A 23,364-nucleotide genomic window follows, 5' to 3' on the forward strand; every position below is an offset into this window, starting at 1 on the left:
CCGATGACATTTCTGTGTTTGATCGTCAATAAGAAGGTCAGAGGGATACAGAAAACCTCAAGTGAAGCATCGGAATCTATAACTAGTGCCACAGGAATGATTCAAATCATAGACAATAAGAAGAGTCAGTCTTCTTTTACTTTAGTCGGCATTGTGCTTCTGTATTTAGTTAAGATGCAATTTTTGTGTTTCATCGTCAATAAGGAGGTCAGAGGCATACAGTAAACCTGTAGTGAAGTATCGGAATCTTAAACTAGTGCCACAGGAATGGTTCAAAACATAGGCAGTAGGAAGAGTCAGTCTTCTTGTACTTCAGTCTGCATTGTGCCTTTTGTATTTAATTCCGATGCAATTTCTGTGTTTCATCGTCAATAAGAAGGTCAGAGGGATACAGTTAAACTGAAGTGAAGCATCGGAATCTATAACTAGTGTCACAGGAATGGTTCAAAACATAGACAGGTAAAAGAGAGAGTTTTCTTGTACTTAAGTCGGTCTTTTGCATTTTCTATTTAATTCCGATGCAATTTCTGTACTTCATCATCAATAAGAAGGTCAGCTGGATACAGTATACCTGAAGGGCAGCATCTGAATCTATAACTAGTGTCACAGGAATGGTTCAAACCATAGACCGTAAGAAGAGTCAGTCTCCTTGTACTTAAGTCTGCATTGTGCCTTTTGTATTTAGTTAAGATGCAATTTCTGTGTTTCATCGTCAATAAGGAGGTCAGAGAGATACAGCAAACCTGAAGTGAAGCATCGGCATCTAAAACTAGTGTCACAGGAATGGTTCAAAACTTAGACAGTAAGAAGAGTCAGTTTTCTTGTACTTAAGTCGGCATTGTGCCATCTGTATATAATTCCGAAGCAATTTCTTGTTTCATCGTCAATAAGAAGGTCACAGGGATACAGTAAACCTGAGGTGAAGCATCGGAATCTATAACTAGTGCCACAGGAATGGTTCAAAACATAGACAGTAAGAAGAGTCAGTTTTCTTGTACTTAAGTCGGCATTGTGCCATCTGTTTATAATTCCGAAGTAATTTCTTGTTTCATCGTCAATAAGAAGGTCACAGGGATACAGTAAACCTGAAGTGAAGCATCGGAATCTATAACTAGTGTCACAGGAATGGTTCAAAACATAGGTAGTAAGAAGAACCAGTCTTCTTGTACTTGAGTCGGCATTGTGCCTTTTGTATTTTATTCCAATGAAAGTTCGGAGTGTGATCGTCACTAAGAAGGTCAGGGGGATACAGTAAACCTGAAGTGAAGCATCGGAATCTATAACTAGTGTCACAGGAATGGTTCAAAACATAGACAGTAAGAAGAGTCAGTCTTCTTGTACTCAAGTCTGCATTGTGGCTTTTGTATTTAGTTAAGATGCAATTTCTGTGTTCCATCGTTAATAAGGAGGTCAGAGAGATACAAAAACCTGAAGTGAAGCATCGCAATCTAAAACTAGAGTCACAGGAATTGTTCAAAACGTAGACAGTAGGAAGAGTCAGTCTTCTTGAACTTAAGTCGGGATTGTGCCTTTTGTATTTAATTCCGATGCAATTTCTGTGTTTCATCGTCAATAAGAAGGTCAGAGGGATACAGTAAAACTGAAGTGAAGCATCAGAATCTATAACTAGTGTCACAGGAATGGTTCAAATCATAGGCAGTAAGAAGAGTCAGTCTTCTTGTACCTAAGTCGGCATTGTGCCTTTTGTATATAATTCCGATGCAATTTCTGTGTTTCATCGTCAATAAGAAAGTCAGCTGGACACAGTAAACCTGAAGTGAAGCGTCGGAATCTATAACTAGTGTCACAGGAATGGTTCAAATCATAGTAAGAAGAGTCGGTCTTCTTATACCTAAGTCGGCATTGTGCCTTTTGCATTTAATTCCGATGAAATTTCTGTGTTTGATCGTCAATTAGAAGGTCAGGGGGATACAGAAAACCTCAAGTGAATCATCGGAATCTATAACTAGTGCCACAGGAATGATTCAAATCATAGACAATAAGAAGAGTCAGTCTTCTTGTACTTAAGTCGGCATTGTGCTTCTGTATTTAGTTAAGATACAATTTCTGTGTTTCATCGTCAATAAGGAGGTCAGAGGCATACAGTAAACCTGTAGTGAAGCATCGGAATCTAAAACTCGTGCCACAGGAATGGTTCAAAACATAGACAGTAGGAAGAGTCAGTCTTCTTGTACATCAGTCTGCATTGTGCCTTTTGTATTTAATTCCGATGCAATTTCTGTGTTTCATCGTCAATAAGAAGGTCAGAGGGATACAGTTAAACTGAAGTGAAGCATCGGAATCTACAACTAGTGTCACAGGAATGGTTCAAAACATAGACAGAAAGAAGAGTCAGTCTTCTTGTACTAAAGTCGGCATTGTGCCTTTTGTAATTAACTCCGATGCAATTTCTGTGCTTCATCATCAATAAGAAGGTCAGCTGGATACAGTATACCTGAAGTGCCGCATCTGAATCTATAACTAGTGTCACAGGAATGGTTCAAACCATTGACAGTGAGAAGAGTCAGTCCCCTTGTACTTAAGTCTGCATTGTGCCTTTTGTAATTTGTTAAGATGCAATTTCTGTGTTTCATCGTCAATAAGGAGGTCAGAGAGATACAGTAAACCTGAAGTGAAGCATCGGAATCTAAAACTAGTGTCACAGGAATGGTTCAAAACTTAGACAGTAGGAGGAGTCAGTCTTCTTGAACTTAAGTCGGCGTTGTGCCTTTTGTATTTAATTCCGATGCAATTTCTGTGTTTCATCGTCAATAAGAAGGTAAAAGCGATACAGTAAATCTGAAGTGAAGCATTGGAATCTGTAATAAGTGTCACAGGAATGGTTCAAAGACATAGACAGTAAGAGGCGTCAGTCTTCTTGTCCCTAAGTCGGCATTGTGCCTTTTGTATATAATTCCGATGCAATAGCTGTGTTTCATCGTCAATAAGGAGGTCAGAGGCATACAGTAAACCTGTAGTGAAGTATCGGAATCTAAAACTAGTGCCACAGGAATGGTTCAAAACATAGGCAGTAGGAAGAGTCAGTCTTCTTGTACTTCAGTCTGCATTGTGCCTTTTGTATTTAATTCCGATGCCATTTCTGTGTTTCATCGTCAATAAAAAGGTCAGAGGGATACAGTTAAACTGAAGTGAAGCATCGGAATCTATAACTAGTGTCACAGGAATGGTTCAAAACATAGACAGTATGAAGAGTCAGTTTTCTTGTACATAATTCGGCATTGTGCCTTTTGTATTTAATTCCGATGCAATTTCTGTGTTTCATCGTCAAAAAGGAGGTCCAAGGGATACATTAAACCTGAAGTGAAGCATCGGAATCTAAAATAAGTGTCACAGGAATGGTTCTAAACATAGACAGTAGGAAGAGGCAGTCTTCTTGTACTTCAGTCGGCATTGTGCTTTTTGTATTTAATTCCGATGCAATTTCTGTGTTTCATCGTCAATAAGAAGGTCAGAGGGATACATTAAAACCGAAGTGAAGCATCGGAATCAATTACTAGTGTCACACGAATGGTTCAAATCATAGACATTAGAAAGAGTCAGTCTTCTTGTACTAAAGTCGGCATTGTGCCTTTTTTATTTAATTCCGATGCAATTTCTGTGCTTCATCATCAATAAGAAGGTCAGCTGGATACAGTATACCTGAAGTGCAGCCTCTGAATCTATAACTAGTGTCACAGGAATGGTTGAAACCATAGACAGTATGAAGAGTCAGTCTTCTTGAACTTAAGTCGGCATTGTGCCTTTTGTATTTAATTATGATGCAATTTCTGTAATTCATCGACAATAAGAAGGTCTAAGGGATACAGTAAACCTGAAGTGATGCATCGGAATCTACAACAAGTGTCACAGGAATGGTTCAAAACGTAGACAGTAAGAAGAGTCAGTCTTCTTGGACTTAAGTCGGCATTGTGCATTTTGTATTTAAGTCCGATGCAATTTCTGTGTTTTATCGTCAATAAGAACGTCCGAGGGATACAGTAAACCTAATGTGAAGCATCGTAATCTATAACTAGTGCCGCAGGAATGGTTCAAAACATAGACAGTAAGAAGAGTCAGTTTTCTTCAACTTTAATCGGCATTGTGCCATCTGTATATAATTCCGAAGCAATTTCTTGTTTCATCGTCAATAAGAAGGTCACAGGGATACAGTAAACCTGAGGTGAAGCATCGGAATCTATAACTAGTGCCACAGGAATGGTTCAAAACATAGGCAGTAAGAAGAGTCAGTTTTCTTGTACTTAAGTCGGCATTGTGCCATCTGTTTATAATTCCGAAGCAATTTCTTGTTTCATCGTCAATAAGAAGGTCAGCTTTATACAGTAAACCTGAAGTGAAGCATCGGAATCTATAACTAGTGTCACAGGAATGGTTCAAAGCATAGGCAGTAAGAAGAGCCAGTCTTCTTGTACTTAAGTCTTCATTGTGCCTTTTCTATTTAATTCCGATGCAATTTCTGTGTTTCATCGTCAAAAAGGAGGTCCGAGGGATACATTAAACCTGAAGTGAAGCATCGGAATCTAAAATAAGTGTCACAGGAATGGTTCTAAACATAGACAGTAGGAAGAGGCAGTCTTCTTGTACTTCAGTCGGCATTGTGCTTTTTGTATTTAATTCCGATGCAATTTCTGTGTTTCATCGTCAATAAGAAGGTCAGAGGGATACAGTAAAACCGAAGTGAAGCATCGGAATCAATTACTAGTGTCACAGGAATGGTTCAAATCATAGACATTAGGAAGAGTCAGTCTTCTTGTACTAAAGTCGGCATTGTGCCTTTTGTATTTAATTCCGATGCAATTTCTGTGCTTCATCATCAATAAGAAGGTCAGCTGGATACAGTATACCTGAAGTGCAGCCTCTGAAACTATAACTAGTGTCACAGGAATGGTTCAAACCATAGACAGTAAGAAGAGTCAGTCTTCTTGAACTTAAGTCGGCATTGTGCCTTTTGTATTTAATTATGATGCAATTTCTGTAATTCATCGACAATAAGAAGGTCCAAGGGATACAGTAAACCTGAAGTGATGCATCGGAATCTACAACTAGTGTCACAGGAATGGTTCAAAACGTGGACAGTAAGAAGAGTCAGTCTTCTTGTACTTAAGTCGGCATTGTGCATTTTGTATTTAAGTCCGATGCAATTTCTGTGTTTTATCGTCAATAAGAAGGTCCGAGGGATACAGTAAACCTAATGTGAAGCATCGTAATCTATAACTAGTGCCACAGGAATGGTTCAAAACATAAGCAGTAAGAAGAGTCAGTTTTCTTGTACTTAAGTCGGCATTGTGCCATCTGTTTATAATTCCGAAGCAATCTCTTGTTTCATCGTCAATAAGAAGGTCACAGGAATACGGTAAACCTGAAGTGAAGCATCGGAATCTATAACTAGTGTCACAGGAATGTTTCAAAGCATAGGCAGTAAGAAGAACCAGTCTTCTTGTACTTGAGTCAGCATTGTGCATTTTGTATTTTATTCCGATGAAAGTTCGGTCTGCGATCGTCACTAAGAAGGTCAGAGGGTTACAGTAAACCTAAAGTGAAGCATCGGAATCTATAACTAGTGTCACAGGAATGGTTCAAAACATAGACAGTAAGAAGACTCAGTCTTCGTGTACATAAGTCTGCATTGTGGCTTTTGTATTTAGTTAAGATGCAATTTCTGTGATCCATCGTCAATAAGGGGGTCAGAGAGATACAAAAACCTGAAGTGAGGCATCGCGATCTAAAACTAGAGTCACAGGAAAGGTTCAAAACGTAGACAGTAGGAAGAGTAAGTCTTCTTGACCTTAAGTCGGGATTGTGCCTTTTGTATTTAATTGCGATGCAATTTCTGTGTTTCATCGTCAATAAGATGGTCAGAGGGATACAGTAAAACTGAAGTGAAGCATCGGAATCTATAACTAGTGTCACAGGCATGGTACAAATCATAGACAGTAAGAAGAGTGAGTCATCTTGTACCTAAGTCGGCATTGTGCCTTTTGTATATAATTCCGATGCAATTTCTGTGTTTCATCGTCAATAAGAAGGTCAGCTGGATACAGTAAACCTGAAGTGAAGCATCGGAATCTATAACTAGTGTCACAGGAATGGTTCAAAGCATAGGCAGTAAGAAGAGCCAGTCTTCTTGTACTTGAGTCGGCATTGTGCATTTTGCATTTAATTCCGATGAAATTTCTGTGTTTGATCGTCAATAAGAAGGTCAGAGTGATACAGAAAACCTCAAGTGAAGAATCGGAATCTATAACTAGTGCCACAGGAATGATTCAAATCATAGACAATAAGAAGAGTCAGTCTTCTTGTACTTAAGTCGGCATTGTGCTCCTGTATTTAGTTAAGATGCAATTTCTGTGTTTCATCGTCAATAAGGAGGTCAGAGGCATACAGTTAACCTGTATGGAAGTATCGGAATCTAAAACTAGTGCCACAGGAATGGTTCAAAACATATACAGTAGGAAGAGTCAGTCTTCTTGTACTTCAGTCTGCATTGTGCCTTTTGTATTTAATTCCGATGCAATTTCTGTGTTTCATCGTCAATAAGAAGGTCAGAGGGATACAGTTAAACTGAAGTGAAGCATCGGAATCTATAACTAGTGTCACAGGAATGGTTCAAAACATAGACAGTAAGAAGAGTCAGTCTTCTTGTACTAAAGTCGGCATTGTGCCTTTTGTATTTAACTCCGATGCAATTTCTGTACTTCATCATCAATAAGAAGGTCAGCTGGATACAGTATACCTGAAGTGCAGCATCTGAATCTATAACTAGTGTCACAGGAATGGTTCAAACCATAGACAGTAAGAAGAGTCAGTCTCCTTGTACTTAAGTCTGCATTGTGCCTTTTGTATTCAGTTAAGATGCAATTTCTGTGTTTCATCGTCAATAAGGAGGTCAGAGAGATACAGTAAACCTGAAGTGAAGCATCGGAATCTAAAACTAGTGTCACAGGAATGGTTCAAATCATAGACAGTAAGAAGAGTCAATTTTTTTGTACTTAAGTCGGCATTGTGAATATTCTATTTAATTCCGATGCAATTTCTGTGTTTCATCGTCAAAAAGGAGGTCCGGGGGATACAGTAAACCTGAAGTGAAGCATCGGAATTTAAAATAAGTGTCACAGGAATGGTTCTAAACATAGACAGTAGGAAGAGGCAGTCTTCTTGTACTTCAGTCGGCATTGTGCTTTTTGTATTTAATTCCGATGCAATTTCTGTGTTTCATCGTCAAAAAGGAGGTCCGAGGGATACAGTAAACCTGAAGTGAAGCATCGGAATTTAAAATAAGTGTCACAGGAATGGTTCTAAACATAGACAGTAGGAAGAGGCAGTCTTCTTGTACTTCAGTCGGCATTGTGCTTTTTGTATTTAATTCCGATGCAATTTCTGTGTTTCATCGTCAATAAGAAGGTCAGAGGGATACAGTAAAACTGAAGTGAAGCATCGGAATCAATTACTAGTGTCACAGGAATGGTTCAAAACATAGACATTAGGAAGAGTCAGTCTTCTTGTACTAAAATCGGCATTGTGCCTTTTGTATTTAATTCCGATGCAATTTCTGTGCTTCATCATCAATAAGAAGGTCAGCTGGATACAGTATACCTGAAGTGCAGCCTCTGAATCTATAACTAGTGTCACAGGAATGGTTCAAACCATAGACAGTAAGAAGAGTCAGTCTTCTTGAACTTAAGTCGGCATTGTGCCTTTTGTATTTAATTATGATGCAATTTCTGTAATTCATCGACTATAAGAAGGTCCAAGGGATACAGTAAACCTGAAGTGATGCATCGGAATCTACAACTAGTGTCACAGGAGTGGTTCAAAACGAAGACAGTAAGAAGTCAGTCTTCTTGTACTTAAGTCGGCATTGTGCGTTTTGTATATTATTCCGATGCAATTTCTGTGTTTCATCGTTTATAAGAAGGTCAGAGGGATACAGTAAATTGAAGTGAAGCATCGGAATCTATAACTAGTGTCACAGGAATGGTTCAAAACATAGACAGTAAGAAGAGTCAGTTTTCTTGTACTTAAGTCGGCATTGTGCCTTTTGTATTTAATTCCGATGCAATTTCTGTGTTTCATCGTCAATAAGAAGGTCCAAGGGATACAGTAAACCTGGAGTGAAGCATCGGAATTTATAACTAGTGTCACAGGAATGGTTCAAAACATAGACAGTAAGAAGAGTCAGTCTTCGTGTACATAAGTCTGCATTGTGGCTTTTGTATTTAGTTAAGATGCAATTTCTGTGATCCATCGTCAATAAGGGGGTCAGAGAGATACAAAAACCTGAAGTGAGGCATCGCGATCTAAAACTAGAGTCACAGGAAGGGTTCAAAACGTAGACAGTAGGAAGAGTAAGTCTTCTTGACCTTAAGTCGGGATTGTGCCTTTTGTATTTAATTGCGATGCAATTTCTGTGTTTCATCGTCAATAAGATGGTCAGAGGGATACAGTAAAACTGAAGTGAAGCATCGGAATCTATAACTAGTGTCACAGGCATGGTACAAATCATAAACAGTAAGAAGAGTGAGTCTTCTTGTACCTAAGTCGGCATTGTGCCTTTTGTATATAATTCCGATGCAATTTCTGTGTTTCATCGTCAATGAGAAGGTCAGCTGGATACAGTAAACCTGAAGTGAAGCATCGGAATCTATAACTAGTGTCACAGGAATGGTTCAAAGCATAGGGAGTAAGAAGAGCCAGTCTTCTTGTACTTGAGTCGGCATTGTGCCTTTTGCATTTAATTCCGATGAAATTTCTGAGTTTGATCGTCAATAAGAAGGTCAGAGTGATACAGAAAACCTCAAGTGAAGCATCGGAATCTATAACTAGTGCCACAGGAATGATTCAAATCATAGACAATAAGAAGAGTCAGTCTTCTTGTACTTAAGTCGGCATTGTGCTCCCGTATTTAGTTAAGATGCAATTTCTGTGTTTCATCGTCAATAAGGAGGTCAGAGGCATACAGTTAACCTGTATGGAAGTATCGGAATCTAAAACTAGTGCCACAGGAATGGTTCAAAACATATACAGTAGGAAGAGTCAGTCTTCTTGTACTTCAGTCTGCATTGTGCCTTTTGTATTTAATTCCGATGCAATTTCTGTGTTTCATCGTCAATAAGAAGGTCAGAGGGATACAGTTAAACTGAAGTGAAGCTTCGGAATCTATAACTAGTGTCACAGGAATGGTTCAAAAGATAGACAGTAAGAAGAGTCAGTCTTCTTGTACTAAAGTCGGCATTGTGCCTTTTGTATTTAACTCCGATGCAATTTCTGTACTTCATCATCAATAAGAAGGTCAGCTGGATACAGTATACCTGAAGTGCAGCATCTGAATCTATAACTAGTGTCACAGGAATGGTTCAAACCATAGACAGTAAGAAGAGTCAGTCTCCTTGTACCGAAGTCTGCATTGTGCCTTTTGTATTCAGTTAAGATGCAATTTCTGTGTTTCATCGTCAATAAGGAGGTCAGAGAGATACAGTAAACCTGAAGTGAAGCATCGGAATCTAAAACTAGTGTCACAGGAATGGTTCAAATCATAGACAGTAAGAAGAGTCAATTTTTTTGTACTTAAGTCGGCATTGTGAATATTCTATTTAATTCCGATGCAATTTCTGTGTTTCATCGTCAAAAAGGAGGTCCGGGGGATACAGTAAACCTGAAGTGAAGCATCGGAATTTAAAATAAGTGTCACAGGAATGGTTCTAAACTTAGACAGTAGGAAGAGGCAGTCTTCTTGTACTTCAGTCGGCATTGTGCTTTTTGTATTTAATTCCGATGCAATTTCTGTGTTTCATCGTCAAAAAGGAGGTCCGAGGGATACAGTAAACCTGAAGTGAAGCATCGGAATTTAAAATAAGTGTCACAGGAATGGTTCTAAACATAGACAGTAGGAAGAGGCAGTCTTCTTGTACTTCAGTCGGCATTGTGCTTTTTGTATTTAATTCCGATGCAATTTCTGTGTTTCATCGTCAATAAGAAGGTCAGAGGGATACAGTAAAACTGAAGTGAAGCATCGGAATCAATTACTAGTGTCACAGGAATGGTTCAAAACATAGACATTAGGAAGAGTCAGTCTTCTTGTACTAAAATCGGCATTGTGCCTTTTGTATTTAATTCCGATGCATTTTCTGTGCTTCATCATCAATAAGAAGGTCAGCTGGATACAGTATACCTGAAGTGCAGCCTCTGAATCTATAACTAGTGTCACAGGAATGGTTCAAACCATAGACAGTAAGAAGAGTCAGTCTTCTTGAACTTAAGTCGGCATTGTGCCTTTTGTATTTAATTATGATGCAATTTCTGTAATTCATCGACAATAAGAAGGTCCAAGGGATACAGTAAACCTGAAGTGATGCATCGGAATCTACAACTAGTGTCACAGGAGTGGTTCAAAACGTAGACAGTAAGAAGTCAGTCTTCTTGTACTTAAGTCGGCATTGTGCGTTTTGTATATTATTCCGATGCAATTTCTGTGTTTCATCGTTTATAAGAAGGTCAGAGGGATACAGTAAATTGAAGTGAAGCATCGGAATCTATAACTAGTGTCACAGGAATGGTTCAAAACATAGACAGTAAGAAGAGTCAGTTTTCTTGTACTTAAGTCGGCATTGTGCCTTTTGTATTTAATTCCGATGCAATTTCTGTGTTTCATCGTCAATAAGAAGGTCCAAGGGATACAGTAAACCTGGAGTGAAGCATCGGAATTTATAACTAGTGTCACAGGAATGGTTCAAAACATAGACAGTAAGAAGAGTCAGTCTTCGTGTACATAAGTCTGCATTGTGGCTTTTGTATTTAGTTAAGATGCAATTTCTGTGATCCATCGTCAATAAGGGGGTCAGAGAGATACAAAAACCTGAAGTGAGGCATCGCGATCTAAAACTAGAGTCACAGGAAAGGTTCAAAACGTAGACAGTAGGAAGAGTAAGTCTTCTTGACCTTAAGTCGGGATTGTGCTTGTTGTATTTAATTGCGATGCAATTTCTGTGTTTCATCGTCAATAAGATGGTCAGAGGGATACAGTAAAACTGAAGTGAAGCATCGGAATCTATAACTAGTGTCACAGGCATGGTACAAATCATAAACAGTAAGAAGAATGAGTCTTCTTGTACCTAAGTCGGCATTGTGCCTTTTGTATATAATTCCGATGCAATTTCTGTGTTTCATCGTCAATGAGAAGGTCAGCTGGATACAGTAAACCTGAAGTGAAGCATCGGAATCTATAACTAGTGTCACAGGAATGGTTCAAAGCATAGGCAGTAAGAAGAGCCAGTCTTCTTGTACTTGAGTCGGCATTGTGCCTTTTGCATTTAATTCCGATGAAATTTCTGTGTTTGATCGTCAATAAGAAGGTCAGAGTGATACAGAAAACCTCAAGTGAAGCATCGGAATCTATAACTAGTGCCACAGGAATGATTCAAATCATAGACAATAAGAAGAGTCAGTCTTCTTGTACTTAAGTCGGTATTGTGCTCCCGTATTTAGTTAAGATGCAATTTCTGTGTTTCATCGTCAATAAGGAGGTCAGAGGCATACAGTTAACCTGTATGGAAGTATCGGAATCTAAAACTAGTGCCACAGGAATGGTTCAAAACATATACAGTAGGAAGAGTCAGTCTTCTTGTACTTCAGTCTGCATTGTGCCTTTTGTATTTAATTCCGATGCAATTTCTGTGTTTCATCGTCAATAAGAAGGTCAGAGGGATACAGTTAAACTGAAGTGAAGCATCGGAATCTGTAACTAGTGTCACAGGAATGGTTCAAAAGATAGACAGTAAGAAGAGTCAGTCTTCTTGTACTAAAGTCGGCATTGTGCCTTTTGTATTTAACTCCGATGCAATTTCTGTACTTCATCATCAATAAGAAGGTCAGCTGGATACAGTATACCTGAAGTGCAGCATCTGAATCTATAACTAGTGTCACAGGAATGGTTCAAACCATAGACAGTAAGAAGAGTCAGTCTCCTTGTACTGAAGTCTGCATTGTGCCTTTTGTATTCAGTTAAGATGCAATTTCTGTGTTTCATCGTCAATAAGGAGGTCAGAGAGATACAGTAAACCTGAAGTGAAGCATCGGAATCTAAAACTAGTGTCACAGGAATGGTTCAAATCATAGACAGTAAGAAGAGTCAATTTTTTTGTACTTAAGTCGGCATTGTGAATATTCTATTTAATTCCGATGCAATTTCTGTGTTTCATCGTCAAAAAGGAGGTCCGGGGGATACAGTAAACCTGAAGTGAAGCATCGGAATTTAAAATAAGTGTCACAGGAATGGTTCTAAACTTAGACAGTAGGAAGAGGCAGTCTTCTTGTACTTCAGTCGGCATTGTGCTTTTTGTATTTAATTCCGATGCAATTTCTGTGTTTCATCGTCAAAAAGGAGGTCCGAGGGATACAGTAAACCTGAAGTGAAGCATCGGAATTTAAAATAAGTGTCACAGGAATGGTTCTAAACATAGACAGTAGGAAGAGGCAGTCTTCTTGTACTTCAGTCGGCATTGTGCTTTTTGTATTTAATTCCGATGCAATTTCTGTGTTTCATCGTCAATAAGAAGGTCAGAGGGATACAGTAAAACTGAAGTGAAGCATCGGAATCAATTACTAGTGTCACAGGAATGGTTCAAAACATAGACATTAGGAAGAGTCAGTCTTCTTGTACTAAAATCGGCATTGTGCCTTTTGTATTTAATTCCGATGCAATTTCTGTGCTTCATCATCAATAAGAAGGTCAGCTGGATACAGTATACCTGAAGTGCAGCCTCTGAATCTATAACTAGTGTCACAGGAATGGTTCAAACCATAGACAGTAAGAAGAGTCAGTCTTCTTGAACTTAAGTCGGCATTGTGCCTTTTGTATTTAATTATGATGCAATTTCTGTAATTCATCGACAATAAGAAGGTCCAAGGGATACAGTAAACCTGAAGTGATGCATCGGAATCTACAACTAGTGTCACAGGAGTGGTTCAAAACGTAGACAGTAAGAAGTCAGTCTTCTTGTACTTAAGTCGGCATTGTGCGTTTTGTATATTATTCCGATGCAATTTCTGTGTTTCATCGTTTATAAGAAGGTCAGAGGGATACAGTAAATTGAAGTGAAGCATCGGAATCTATAACGAGTGTCACAGGAATGGTTCAAAACATAGACAGTAAGAAGAGTCAGTTTTCTTGTACTTAAGTCGGCATTGTGCCTTTTGTATTTAATTCCGATGCAATTTCTGTGTTTCATCGTCAATAAGAAGGTCAGAGGGATACAGTAAAAGTGAAGTGAAGCATCGGAATCTATAACTAGTGTCACAGGAATGGTTCAAAACATAGACAGTAAGAAGAGTCAATTTTTTTGTACTTAAGTCGGCATTGTGAATATTATATTTAATTCCGATGCAATTTCTGTGTTTCATCGTCAATAAGGAAGCCAGAGGGATACAGTAAACCTGAAGTGAAGCATCGGAACCAATAGCTAGTGTCACAGGAAATGTTCAAACATAGACAGTAAGAAGTGTCAGTTTCCTTGAACTTAAGTCGGCATTGTGCCTTTTGTATTCATTTCCGATGCAATGTCTGTGTTTCGTCGTCAATAGGAGTGTCCACGGTATACAGTAAACCTGATGTGCAACATCGGAAACTACAACCGGGCTCACAGGAAAGGTTCAAAACATAGACAGCAAGGAGAGCCAGTCTTCTTGTACTTGAGTCGCCATTGTGCATTTTGTATTTAATTCCGATGCAATTTCTATGTTTCATCGTCAATAAGAAGGTCAGACGGATACAGTAAACCGGAAGCGAAGCATCGGAATCTGTAACTTGTGTCACAGGAATGGTTTAAACATAGACAGTAAGAAGAGTCAGTTTTCTTGTACTTAAGTCGGCATTGTGCATTTTGTATTTAATTCCGGTGCAATTTCTGTGTTTCATCGTCAATAAGAAGGTCCACGGGATACAGTAAACCTGAAGTGAAGCATCGGAATCTATAACTAGTGTCACAGGAATGGTTCAAAGCATAGGCAGTAAGAAGAGCCAGTCTTCTTGTACTTGAGTCGGCATTGTGCCTTTTGCATTTAATTCCGATGAAATTTCTGTGTTTGATCGTCAATAAGAAGGTCAGAGGTATACAGAAAACCTCAAGTGAAGCATCGGAATCTAGAACTAGTGCCACAGGAATGATTCAAATCATAGACAATAAGAAAAGTCAGTCTTCTTGTACTTAAGTCGGCATTGTGCTTCTGTATTTAGTTAAGATGCAATTTTTGTGTTTCATCGTCAATAAGGAGGTCAGAGGCATGCAGTAAACCTGTAGTGAAGTATCGGAATCTAAAACTAGTGCCACAGGAATGGTTCAAAACATAGGCAGTAGGAAGAGTCAGTCTTCTTGTACATAAGTCGGCATTGTGCCTTTTGTATTTAATTCCGATGCAATTTCTGTGTTTCATCGTCAAAAAGGAGGTCCAAGGGATACATTAAACCTGAAGTGAAGCATCGGAATCTAAAATAAGTGTCACAGGAATGGTTCTAAACATAGACAGTAGGAAGAGGCAGTCTTCTTGTACTTCAGTCGGCATTGTGCTTTTTGTATTTAATTCCGATGCAATTTCTGTGTTTCATCGTCAATAAGAAGGTCAGAGGGATACATTAAAACCGAAGTGAAGCATCGGAATCAATTACTAGTGTCACACGAATGGTTCAAAACATAGACATTAGGAAGAGTCAGTCTTCTTGTACTAAAGCCGGCATTGTGCCTTTTTTATTTAATTCCGATGCAATTTCTGTGCTTCATCATCAATAAGAAGGTCAGCTTAATACAGTATACCTGAAGTGCAGCCTCTGAATCTATAACTAGTGTCACAGGAATGGTTGAAACCATAGACAGTATGAAGAGTCAGTCTTCTTGAACTTAAGTCGGCATTGTGCCTTTTGTATTTAATTATGATGCAATTTCTGTAATTCATCGACAATAAGAAGGTCTAAGGGATACAGTAAACCTCAAGTGATGCATCGGAATCTACAACTAGTGTCACAGGAATGGTTCAAAACGTAGACAGTAAGAAGAGTCAGTCTTCTTGTACTTAAGTCGGCATTGTGCATTTTGTATTTAAGTCCGATGCAATTTCTGTGTTTTATCGTCAATAAGAAGGTCCGAGGGATACAGTAAACCTAATGTGAAGCATCGTAATCTATAACTAGTGCCGCAGGAATGGTTCAAAACATAGACAGTAAGAAGAGTCAGTTTTCTTGTACTTTAGTCGGCATTGTGCCATCTGTATATAATTCCGAAGCAATTTCTTGTTTCATCGTCAATAAGAAGGTCACAGGGATACAGTAAACCTGAGGTGAAGCATCGGAATCTATAACTAGTGCCACAGGAATGGTTCAAAACATAGGCAGTAAGAAGAGTCAGTTTTCTTGTACTTAAGTCGGCATTGTGCCATCTGTTTATAATTCCGAAGCAATTTCTTGTTTCATCGTCAATAAGAAGGTCACAGGGATACGGTAAACCTGAAGTGAAGCATCGGAATCTATAACTAGTGTCACAGGAATGGTTCAAAACATAGGCGGTAAGCAGAACCAGTCTTCTTGTACTTGAGTCAGCATTGTGCCTTTTGTATTTTATTCCGATGAAAGTTCGGTCTGTGATCGTCACTAAGAAGGTCAGAGGGATACAGTAAACCTAAAGTGAAGCATCGGAATCTATAACTAGTGTCACAGGAATGGTTCAAAACATAGACAGTAAGAAGAGTCAGTCTTCTTGTACTTAAGTCTGCATTGTGGCTTTTGTATTTAGTTAAGATGCAATTTCTGTGATCCATCGTCATTCAGGGGGTCAGAGAGATACAAAAACCTGAAGTGAAGCATCGCAATCTAAAACTAGAGTCACAGGAATGGTTCAAAACGTAGACAGTAGGAAGAGTACGTCTTCTTGAACTTAAGTCGGGATTGTGCCTTTTGTATTTAATTCCGATGCAATTTCTGTGTTTCATCGTCAATAAGATGGTCAGAGGGATACAGTAAAACTGAAGTGAAGCATCGGAATCTATAACTAGTGTCACAGGAACGGTTCAAATCATAGACAGTAAGAAGAGTGAGTCTTCTTGTACCTAAGTCGGCATTGTGCTTCTGTATTTAGTTAAGATGCAGTTTTTGTGTTTCATCGTCAATAAGGAGGTCAGAGGCATACAGTAAACCTGTAGTGAAGTATCGGAATCTAAAACTAGTGCCACAGGAATGGTTCAAAACATAGGCAGTAGGAAGAGTCAGTCTTCTTGTACTTCAGTCTGCATTGTGCCTGTTGTATTTAATTCCGATGCAATTTCTGTGTTTCATCGTCAATAAGAAGGTCAGAGGGATACAGTTAAACTGAAGTGAAGCATCGGAATCTATAACTAGTGTCACAGGAATGGTTCAAAGCATAGACAGTAAGAAGAGTCAGTCTTCTTGTACTAAAGTCGGCATTGTGCCTTTTGTATTTAACTCCGATGCAATTTCTGTACTTCATCATCAATAAGAAGGTCAGCTGGATACAGTTTACCTGAAGTGCAGCATCTGAATCTGTAACTAGTGTCACAGGAATGGTTCAAACCATAGACAGTAAGAAGAGTCAGTCTCCTTGTACTTAAGTCTGCATTGTGCCTTTTGTATTTAGTTAAGATGCAATTTCTGTGTTTCATCGTCAATAAGGAGGTCAGAGAGATACAGTAAACCTGAAGTGAAGCATCGGAATCTAAAACTAGTGTCACAGGAATGGTTCAAATCATAGACAGTAAGAAGAGTCAATTTTTTTGTACTTAAGTCGGCATTGTGAATATTCTATTTAATTCCGATGCAATTTCTGTGTTTCATCGTCAATAAGGAAGCCAGAGGGATACAGTAAAGCTGAAGTGAAGCATCGGAATCTATAACTAGTGTCACAGGAATGGTTCAAAACATAGACAGTATGAAGAGTCAGTTTTCTTGTACTTAAGTCGGCATTGTGCCTTTTGTATTTAATTCCGATGCAATTTCTGTGTTTCATCACAAAAAGGAGGTCCGAGGGATACATTAAACCTGAAGTGAAGCATCGGAATCTAAAATAAGTGTCACAGGAATGGTTCTAAACATAGACAGTAGGAAGAGGCAGTCTTCTTGTACTTCAGTCGGCATTGTGCTTTTTGTATTTAATTCCGATGCAATTTCTGTGTTTCATAGTCAATAAGAAGGTCAGAGGGATACAGTAAAACCGAAGTGAAGCATCGGAATCAATTACTAGTGTCACAGGAATGGTTCAAATCAAAGACATTAGGAAGAGTCAGTCTTCTTGTACTTAAGTCGGCATTGTGCATTTTGTATTTAAGTCCGATGCAATTTCTGTGTTTTATCGTCAATAAGAAGGTCCGAGGGATACAGTAAACCTAATGTGAAGCATCGTAATCTATAACTAGTGCCACAGGAATGGTTCAAAACATAAGCAGTAAGAAGAGTCAGTTTTCTTGTACTTAAGTCGGCATTGTACCATCTGTTTATAATTCCGAAGCAATTTCTTGTTTCATCGTCAATAAGAAGGTCACAGGGATACGGTAAACCTGAAGTGAAGCATCGGAATCTATAACTAGTGTCACAGGAATGGTTCAAAACATAGGCAGCAAGAAGAACCAGTCTTCTTGTACTTGAGTCAGCATTGTGCATTTTGTATTTTATTCCGATGAAAGTTCGGTCTGCGATCGTCACTAAGAAGGTCAGAGGGTTACAGTAAACCTAAAGTGAAGCATCGGAATCTATAACTAGTGTCACAGGAATGGTTCAAAACATAGACAGTAAGAAGAGTCAGTCTTCGTGTACATAAGTCTGCATTGTGGCTTTTGTATTTAGTTAAGATGCAATTTCTGTGATCCATCGTCAATAAGGGGGTCAGAGAGATACAAAAACCTGAAGTGGGGCATCGCGATCTAAAACTAGAGTCACAGGAAAGGTTCAAAACGTAGACAGTAGGAAGAGTAAGTCTTCTTGAACTTAAGGCGGGATTGTGCCTTTTGTATTTAATTGCGATGCAATTTCTGTGTTTCATCGTCAATAAGATGGTCAGAGGGATACAGTAAAACTGAAGTGAAGCATCGGAATCTATAACTAGTGTCACAGGCATGGTACAAATCATAGACAGTAAGAAGAGTGAGTCTTCTTGTACCTAAATCGGCATTGTGCCTTTTGTATATAATTCCGATGCAATTTCTGTGTTTCATCGTCAATAAGAAGGTCAGCTGGATACAGTAAACCTGAAGTGAAGCATCGGAATCTATAACTAGTGTCACAGGAATGGTTCAAAGCATAGGCAGTAAGAAGAGCTAGTCTTCTTGTACTTGAGTCGGCATTGTGCCTTTTGCATTTAATTCCGATGAAATTTCTGTGTTTGATCGTCAATAAGAAGGTCAGAGTGATACAGAAAACCTCAAGTGAAGCATCGGAATCTGTAACTAGTGCCACAGGAATGATTCAAATCATAGACAATAAGAAGAGTCAGTCTTCTTGTACTTAAGTCGGCATTGTGCTCCTGTATTTAGTTAAGATGCAATTTCTGTGTTTCATCGTCAATAAGGAGGTCAGAGGCATACAGTTAACCTGTATGGAAGTATCGGAATCTAAAACTAGTGCCACAGGAATGGTTCAAAACATATACAGTAGGAAGAGTCAGTCTTCTTGTACTTCAGTCTGCATTGTGCCTTTTGTATTTAATTCCGATGCAATTTCTGTGTTTCATCGTCAATAAGAAGGTCAGAGGGATACAGTTAAACTGAAGTGAAGCATCGGAATCTATAACTAGTGTCACAGGAATGGTTCAAAACATAGACAGTAAGAAGAGTCAGTCTTCTTGTACTAAAGTCGGCATTGTGCCTTTTGTATTTAACTCCGATGCAATTTCTGTACTTCATCATCAATAAGAAGGTCAGCTGGATACAGTATACCTGAAGTGCAGCATCTGCATCTATAACTAGTGTCACAGGAATGGTTCAAACCATAGACAGTAAGAAGAGTCAGTCTCCTTGTACTTAAGTCTGCATTGTGCCTTTTGTATTCAGTTAAGATGCAATTTCTGTGTTTCATCGTCAATAAGGAGGTCAGAGAGATACAGTAAACCTGAAATGAAGCATCGGAATCTAAAACTAGTGTCACAGGAATGGTTCAAATCATAGACAGTAAGAAGAGTCAATTTTTTTTTGTATTTAAGTCGGCATTGTGAATATTCTATTTAATTCCGATGCAATTTCTGTGTTTCATCGTCATAAAGGAGGTCCGGGGGATACAGTAAACCTGAAGTGAAGCATTGGAATTTAAAATAAGTGTCACAGGAATGGTTCTAAACATAGACAGTAGGAAGAGGCAGTCTTCTTGTACTTCAGTCGGCATTGTGCTTTTTGTATTTAATTCCGATGCAATTTCTGTGTTTCATCGTCAAAAAGGAGGTCCGAGGGATACAGTAAACCTGAAGTGAAGCATCGGAATTTAAAATAAGTGTCACAGGAATGGTTCTAAACATAGACAGTAGGAAGAGGCAGTCTTCTTGTACTTCAGTCGGCATTGTGCGTTTTGTATTTAATTCCGATGCAATTTCTGTGTTTCATCGTCAATAAGAAGGTCAGAGGGATACAATAAAACTGAAGTGAAGCATCGGAATCAATTACTAGTGTCACAGGAATGGTTCAAAACATAGACATTAGGAAGAGTCAGTCTTCTTGTACTAAAGTCGGCATTGTGCCTTTTGTATTTAATTCCGATGCAATTTCTGTGCTTCATCATCAATAAGAAGGTCAGCTGGATACAGTATACCTGAAGTGCAGCCTCTGAATCTATAACTAGTGTCACAGGAATGGTTCAAACCATAGACAGTAAGAAGAGTCAGTCTTCTTGAACTTAAGTCGGCATTGTGCCTTTTGTATTTAATTATGATGCAATTTCTGTAATTCATCGACAATAAGATGGTCCAAGATATACAGTAAACCTGAAGTGATGCATCGGAATCTACAACTAGTGTCACAGGAGTGGTTCAAAACGTAGACAGTAAGAAGTCAGTCTTCTTGTACTTAAGTCGGCATTGTGCGTTTTGTATATTATTCCGATGCAATTTCTGTGTTTCATCGTTTATAAGAAGGTCAGAGGGATACAGTAAATTGAAGTGAAGCATCGGAATCTATAACTAGTGTCACAGGAATGGTTCAAAACATAGACAGTAAGAGGAGTCAGTTTTCTTGTACTTAAGTCGGCATTGTGCCCTTTGTATTTAATTCCGATGCAATTTCTGTGTTTCATCGTCAATATGAAGGTCAGAGGGATACAGTAAAAGTGAAGTGAAGCATCGGAATCTATGTAAGAAGTGTCAGTTTCCTTGAACTTAAGTCGGCATTGTGCCTTTTGTATTCATTTCCGATGCAATTTCTGTGTTTCGTCGTCAATAGGAGTGTCCACGGTATACAGTAAACCTGATGTGCAGCATCGGAAACTACAACCGGGCTCACAGGAAAGGTTCAAAACATAGACAGCAAGGACAGCCAGTCTTCTTGTACTTGGGTAGGCATTGTGCATTTTGTATTTAATTCCAATGCAATTTCTGTGTTTCATCGTCAATAAGAAGGTCAGACGGAAACAGTAAACCGGAAGTGAAGCATCGGAATCTATAACTAGTGTCACAGGAATGGTTCTAACATAGACAGTAAGAAGGGTCACTTTTCTTGTACTTAAGTCGGCATTGTGCTTTTTCTATTTAATTCCGATGCAAGTTCTGTGTTTCATCGTCATTAAGAAGGTCAGAGGGATACAGTAAACCTGAAGTGAAGCATCGGAATCTATAACTAGTGTCACAGAAATGGTTAAAAACATAGACAATAAGAAGAGTCAGTTTTCTTGTACTTATGTCGGCATTGTGCCTTCTGTATATAATTCCGAAGCAATTTCTGTGTTTCATCGTCAATAAGAAGGTCACAGGAATACAGTAAACCTGAAGTGAAGCATCGGAAACCATAGCTAGTGACACAGGAATGTTTCAAATCATAGACAGTAAGAAGAGTCAGTTTTCTTGTACTTAAGTCGGTATTGTGCCTTTTGTATATAATTCCGATGCAATTTCTGTGTTTCATTGTCATTATGGAGGTCAGAGGGATACAGTAAACCTGAAGTGAAGCATCGGAATCTATAACTAGTGTCACAGGAAGGGTTCAAACCATAGACAGTAAGAAGAGTCAGTTTTCTTGTACTTAAGTGGGCATTGTGCCCATTCTATTTAATTGCGATGCAATTTCTGTGCTTCGGCGTCAATAAGAAGGTCCAAGGGATACCGTAAACCTGAAGTGAAGCATCGGAATCAAAAACCGGGCTCACAGGAAAGGTTCAAAACATAGACAGTAAGAAGAGCCAGTCTTCTTGTACTTGAGTCGGCATTGTGCCTTTTGCATTTAATTCCGATGCAATTTCTGTGTTTCATCGTCAATAAGAAAGTCAGAGGGATACAGTAAACCTGAAGTCAAGCATCGGAATCTATAATTAGTGTCACAGGAATGGTTCAAATCATAGGCAGTAAGAAGAGCCAGTCTTCTTGTACGTGAATCGGTATTGTGCCTCTTGTATTTAATTCCGATGAAATTTCTGTGTTTGATCGTCAATAAGATGGTCAGAGGGATACAGTAAACCTGAAGTGAAGCATCGGAATCTATAACTAGTGTCACAGGAATGGTTCAAAGCATAGACAATAAGAAGAGTCAATCTTCTTGTACTTAAGTCTGCATTGTGCCTTTTGTAATTAGTTAAGGTGCAATTTCTGTGTTTCATCGTCAATAAGGAGGCCCGAGGGATACAGTAAACCTGAAGTGAAGCATCGGAATTTAAAACAAGTGTCACTGGAATGGTTCTAAACATAGACAGTAGGAAGAGTCAGTCATCTTGTACTTCAGTCGGCATTGTGCCTTTTGTATTTAATTCCGATGCAATTTCTGTGTTTCTTTGTCAATAAGAAGGTCAGAGGGATACAGTAAAACTGAAGTGAAGCATCGGAATCAATTACTAGTGTCACAGGAATGGTTCAAAACATAGACAGTAAGAAGAGTCAGTCTTCTTGTACTAATGTCGGCATTGTGCCTTTTGTATTTAATTCCGATGCAATTACTGTGCTTCATCATCAATAAGAAGGTCAGCTGGATACAGTATACCTGAAGTGCAGCCTCTGAATCTATAACTAGTGTCACAGTAATGGTTCAAACATAGACAGTAAGAAGAGTCAATTTTTTTGTACTTAAGTCGGCATTGTAAATATTCTATTTAATTCCGATGCAATTTCTGTGTTTCATCGTCAATAAGGAGGCCAGAGGGATACAGTAAACCTGAAGTGTAGCATCGGAATCTATAACTAGTGTCACAGGAAAGGTTCAAACATAGACAGTAAGACGTGTCAGTTTCCTTGAACTTAAGTCGGCATTGTGCATTTTGTATTTAATTCCGATGCAATTTAGTGTTTCATCGTCAATAAGAATGTCAGACGGATACATTAAACCTGAAGTGAAGCATCGCAATCTATAACTAGTGTCACAGGAATGGTTCAAACCATAGACAGAAAGAAGGGTCACTTTTCTTGTACTTATGTCGGCATTGTGCCTTTTCTATTTAATTCCGATGCAAGTTCTTTGTTTCATTGTCAATAAGATAGTCAGAGGGATACAGTAAACCTGAAGTGCAGCCTCTGAATCTATAACTAGTGTCACAGGAATGGTTCAAAACGTAGACAGTAAGAAGAGTCAGTCTTCTAGTACTTAAGTTGGCATTGTGCCCTTTCTACTTAGTTCCGATGCAATTTCTGTGTTTCATCGACAATAAGAAGGTCTAAGGGATACAGTAAACCTGAAGTGAAGCATCGGAATCTATAACTAGTGTCACAGATATGGTTCAAACATAGACAGTAAGAAGTGTCGGTTTTCTTGTACTTAAGTCGGCATTGTGCTTTTTGTATTCAATTCCGATGCTATTTCTGCTTTTCGTCGTCAATAAGAAGGTTCACGGTATACATTAAACCTGAAGTGAAGCATCGGAATCTAAAACCGGTCTCACAGGAGAGGTTCAAAACATAGACAGTAAGAGGAGCCAGTCTTCTTCTACTTGAGTCGGCATTGTGCCTTTTGTATTTAATTCCGATGCAATTTCTGTGTTTCATCGTCCATCAGAAGGTAAGAGGGATACAGCAAACCTGAAGTGAAGCATCGGAATCTATAACTGGTGTCACAGGAATGGTTCAAATCATAGACAGTAATAAGAGTCCGTTTTCTTATAATTAAGTCGGCAATGTGTCTTTTGAGTTTAATTCCGATGCACATTCGGTGTTTCATCGTCAATAAGAAGGTCAGAGGGATACA

Source organism: Schistocerca piceifrons, unplaced genomic scaffold (assembly GCF_021461385.2).
Source record: "Schistocerca piceifrons isolate TAMUIC-IGC-003096 unplaced genomic scaffold, iqSchPice1.1 HiC_scaffold_2099, whole genome shotgun sequence".
In the NCBI taxonomy this organism is placed as follows: domain Eukaryota; kingdom Metazoa; phylum Arthropoda; class Insecta; order Orthoptera; family Acrididae; genus Schistocerca; species Schistocerca piceifrons.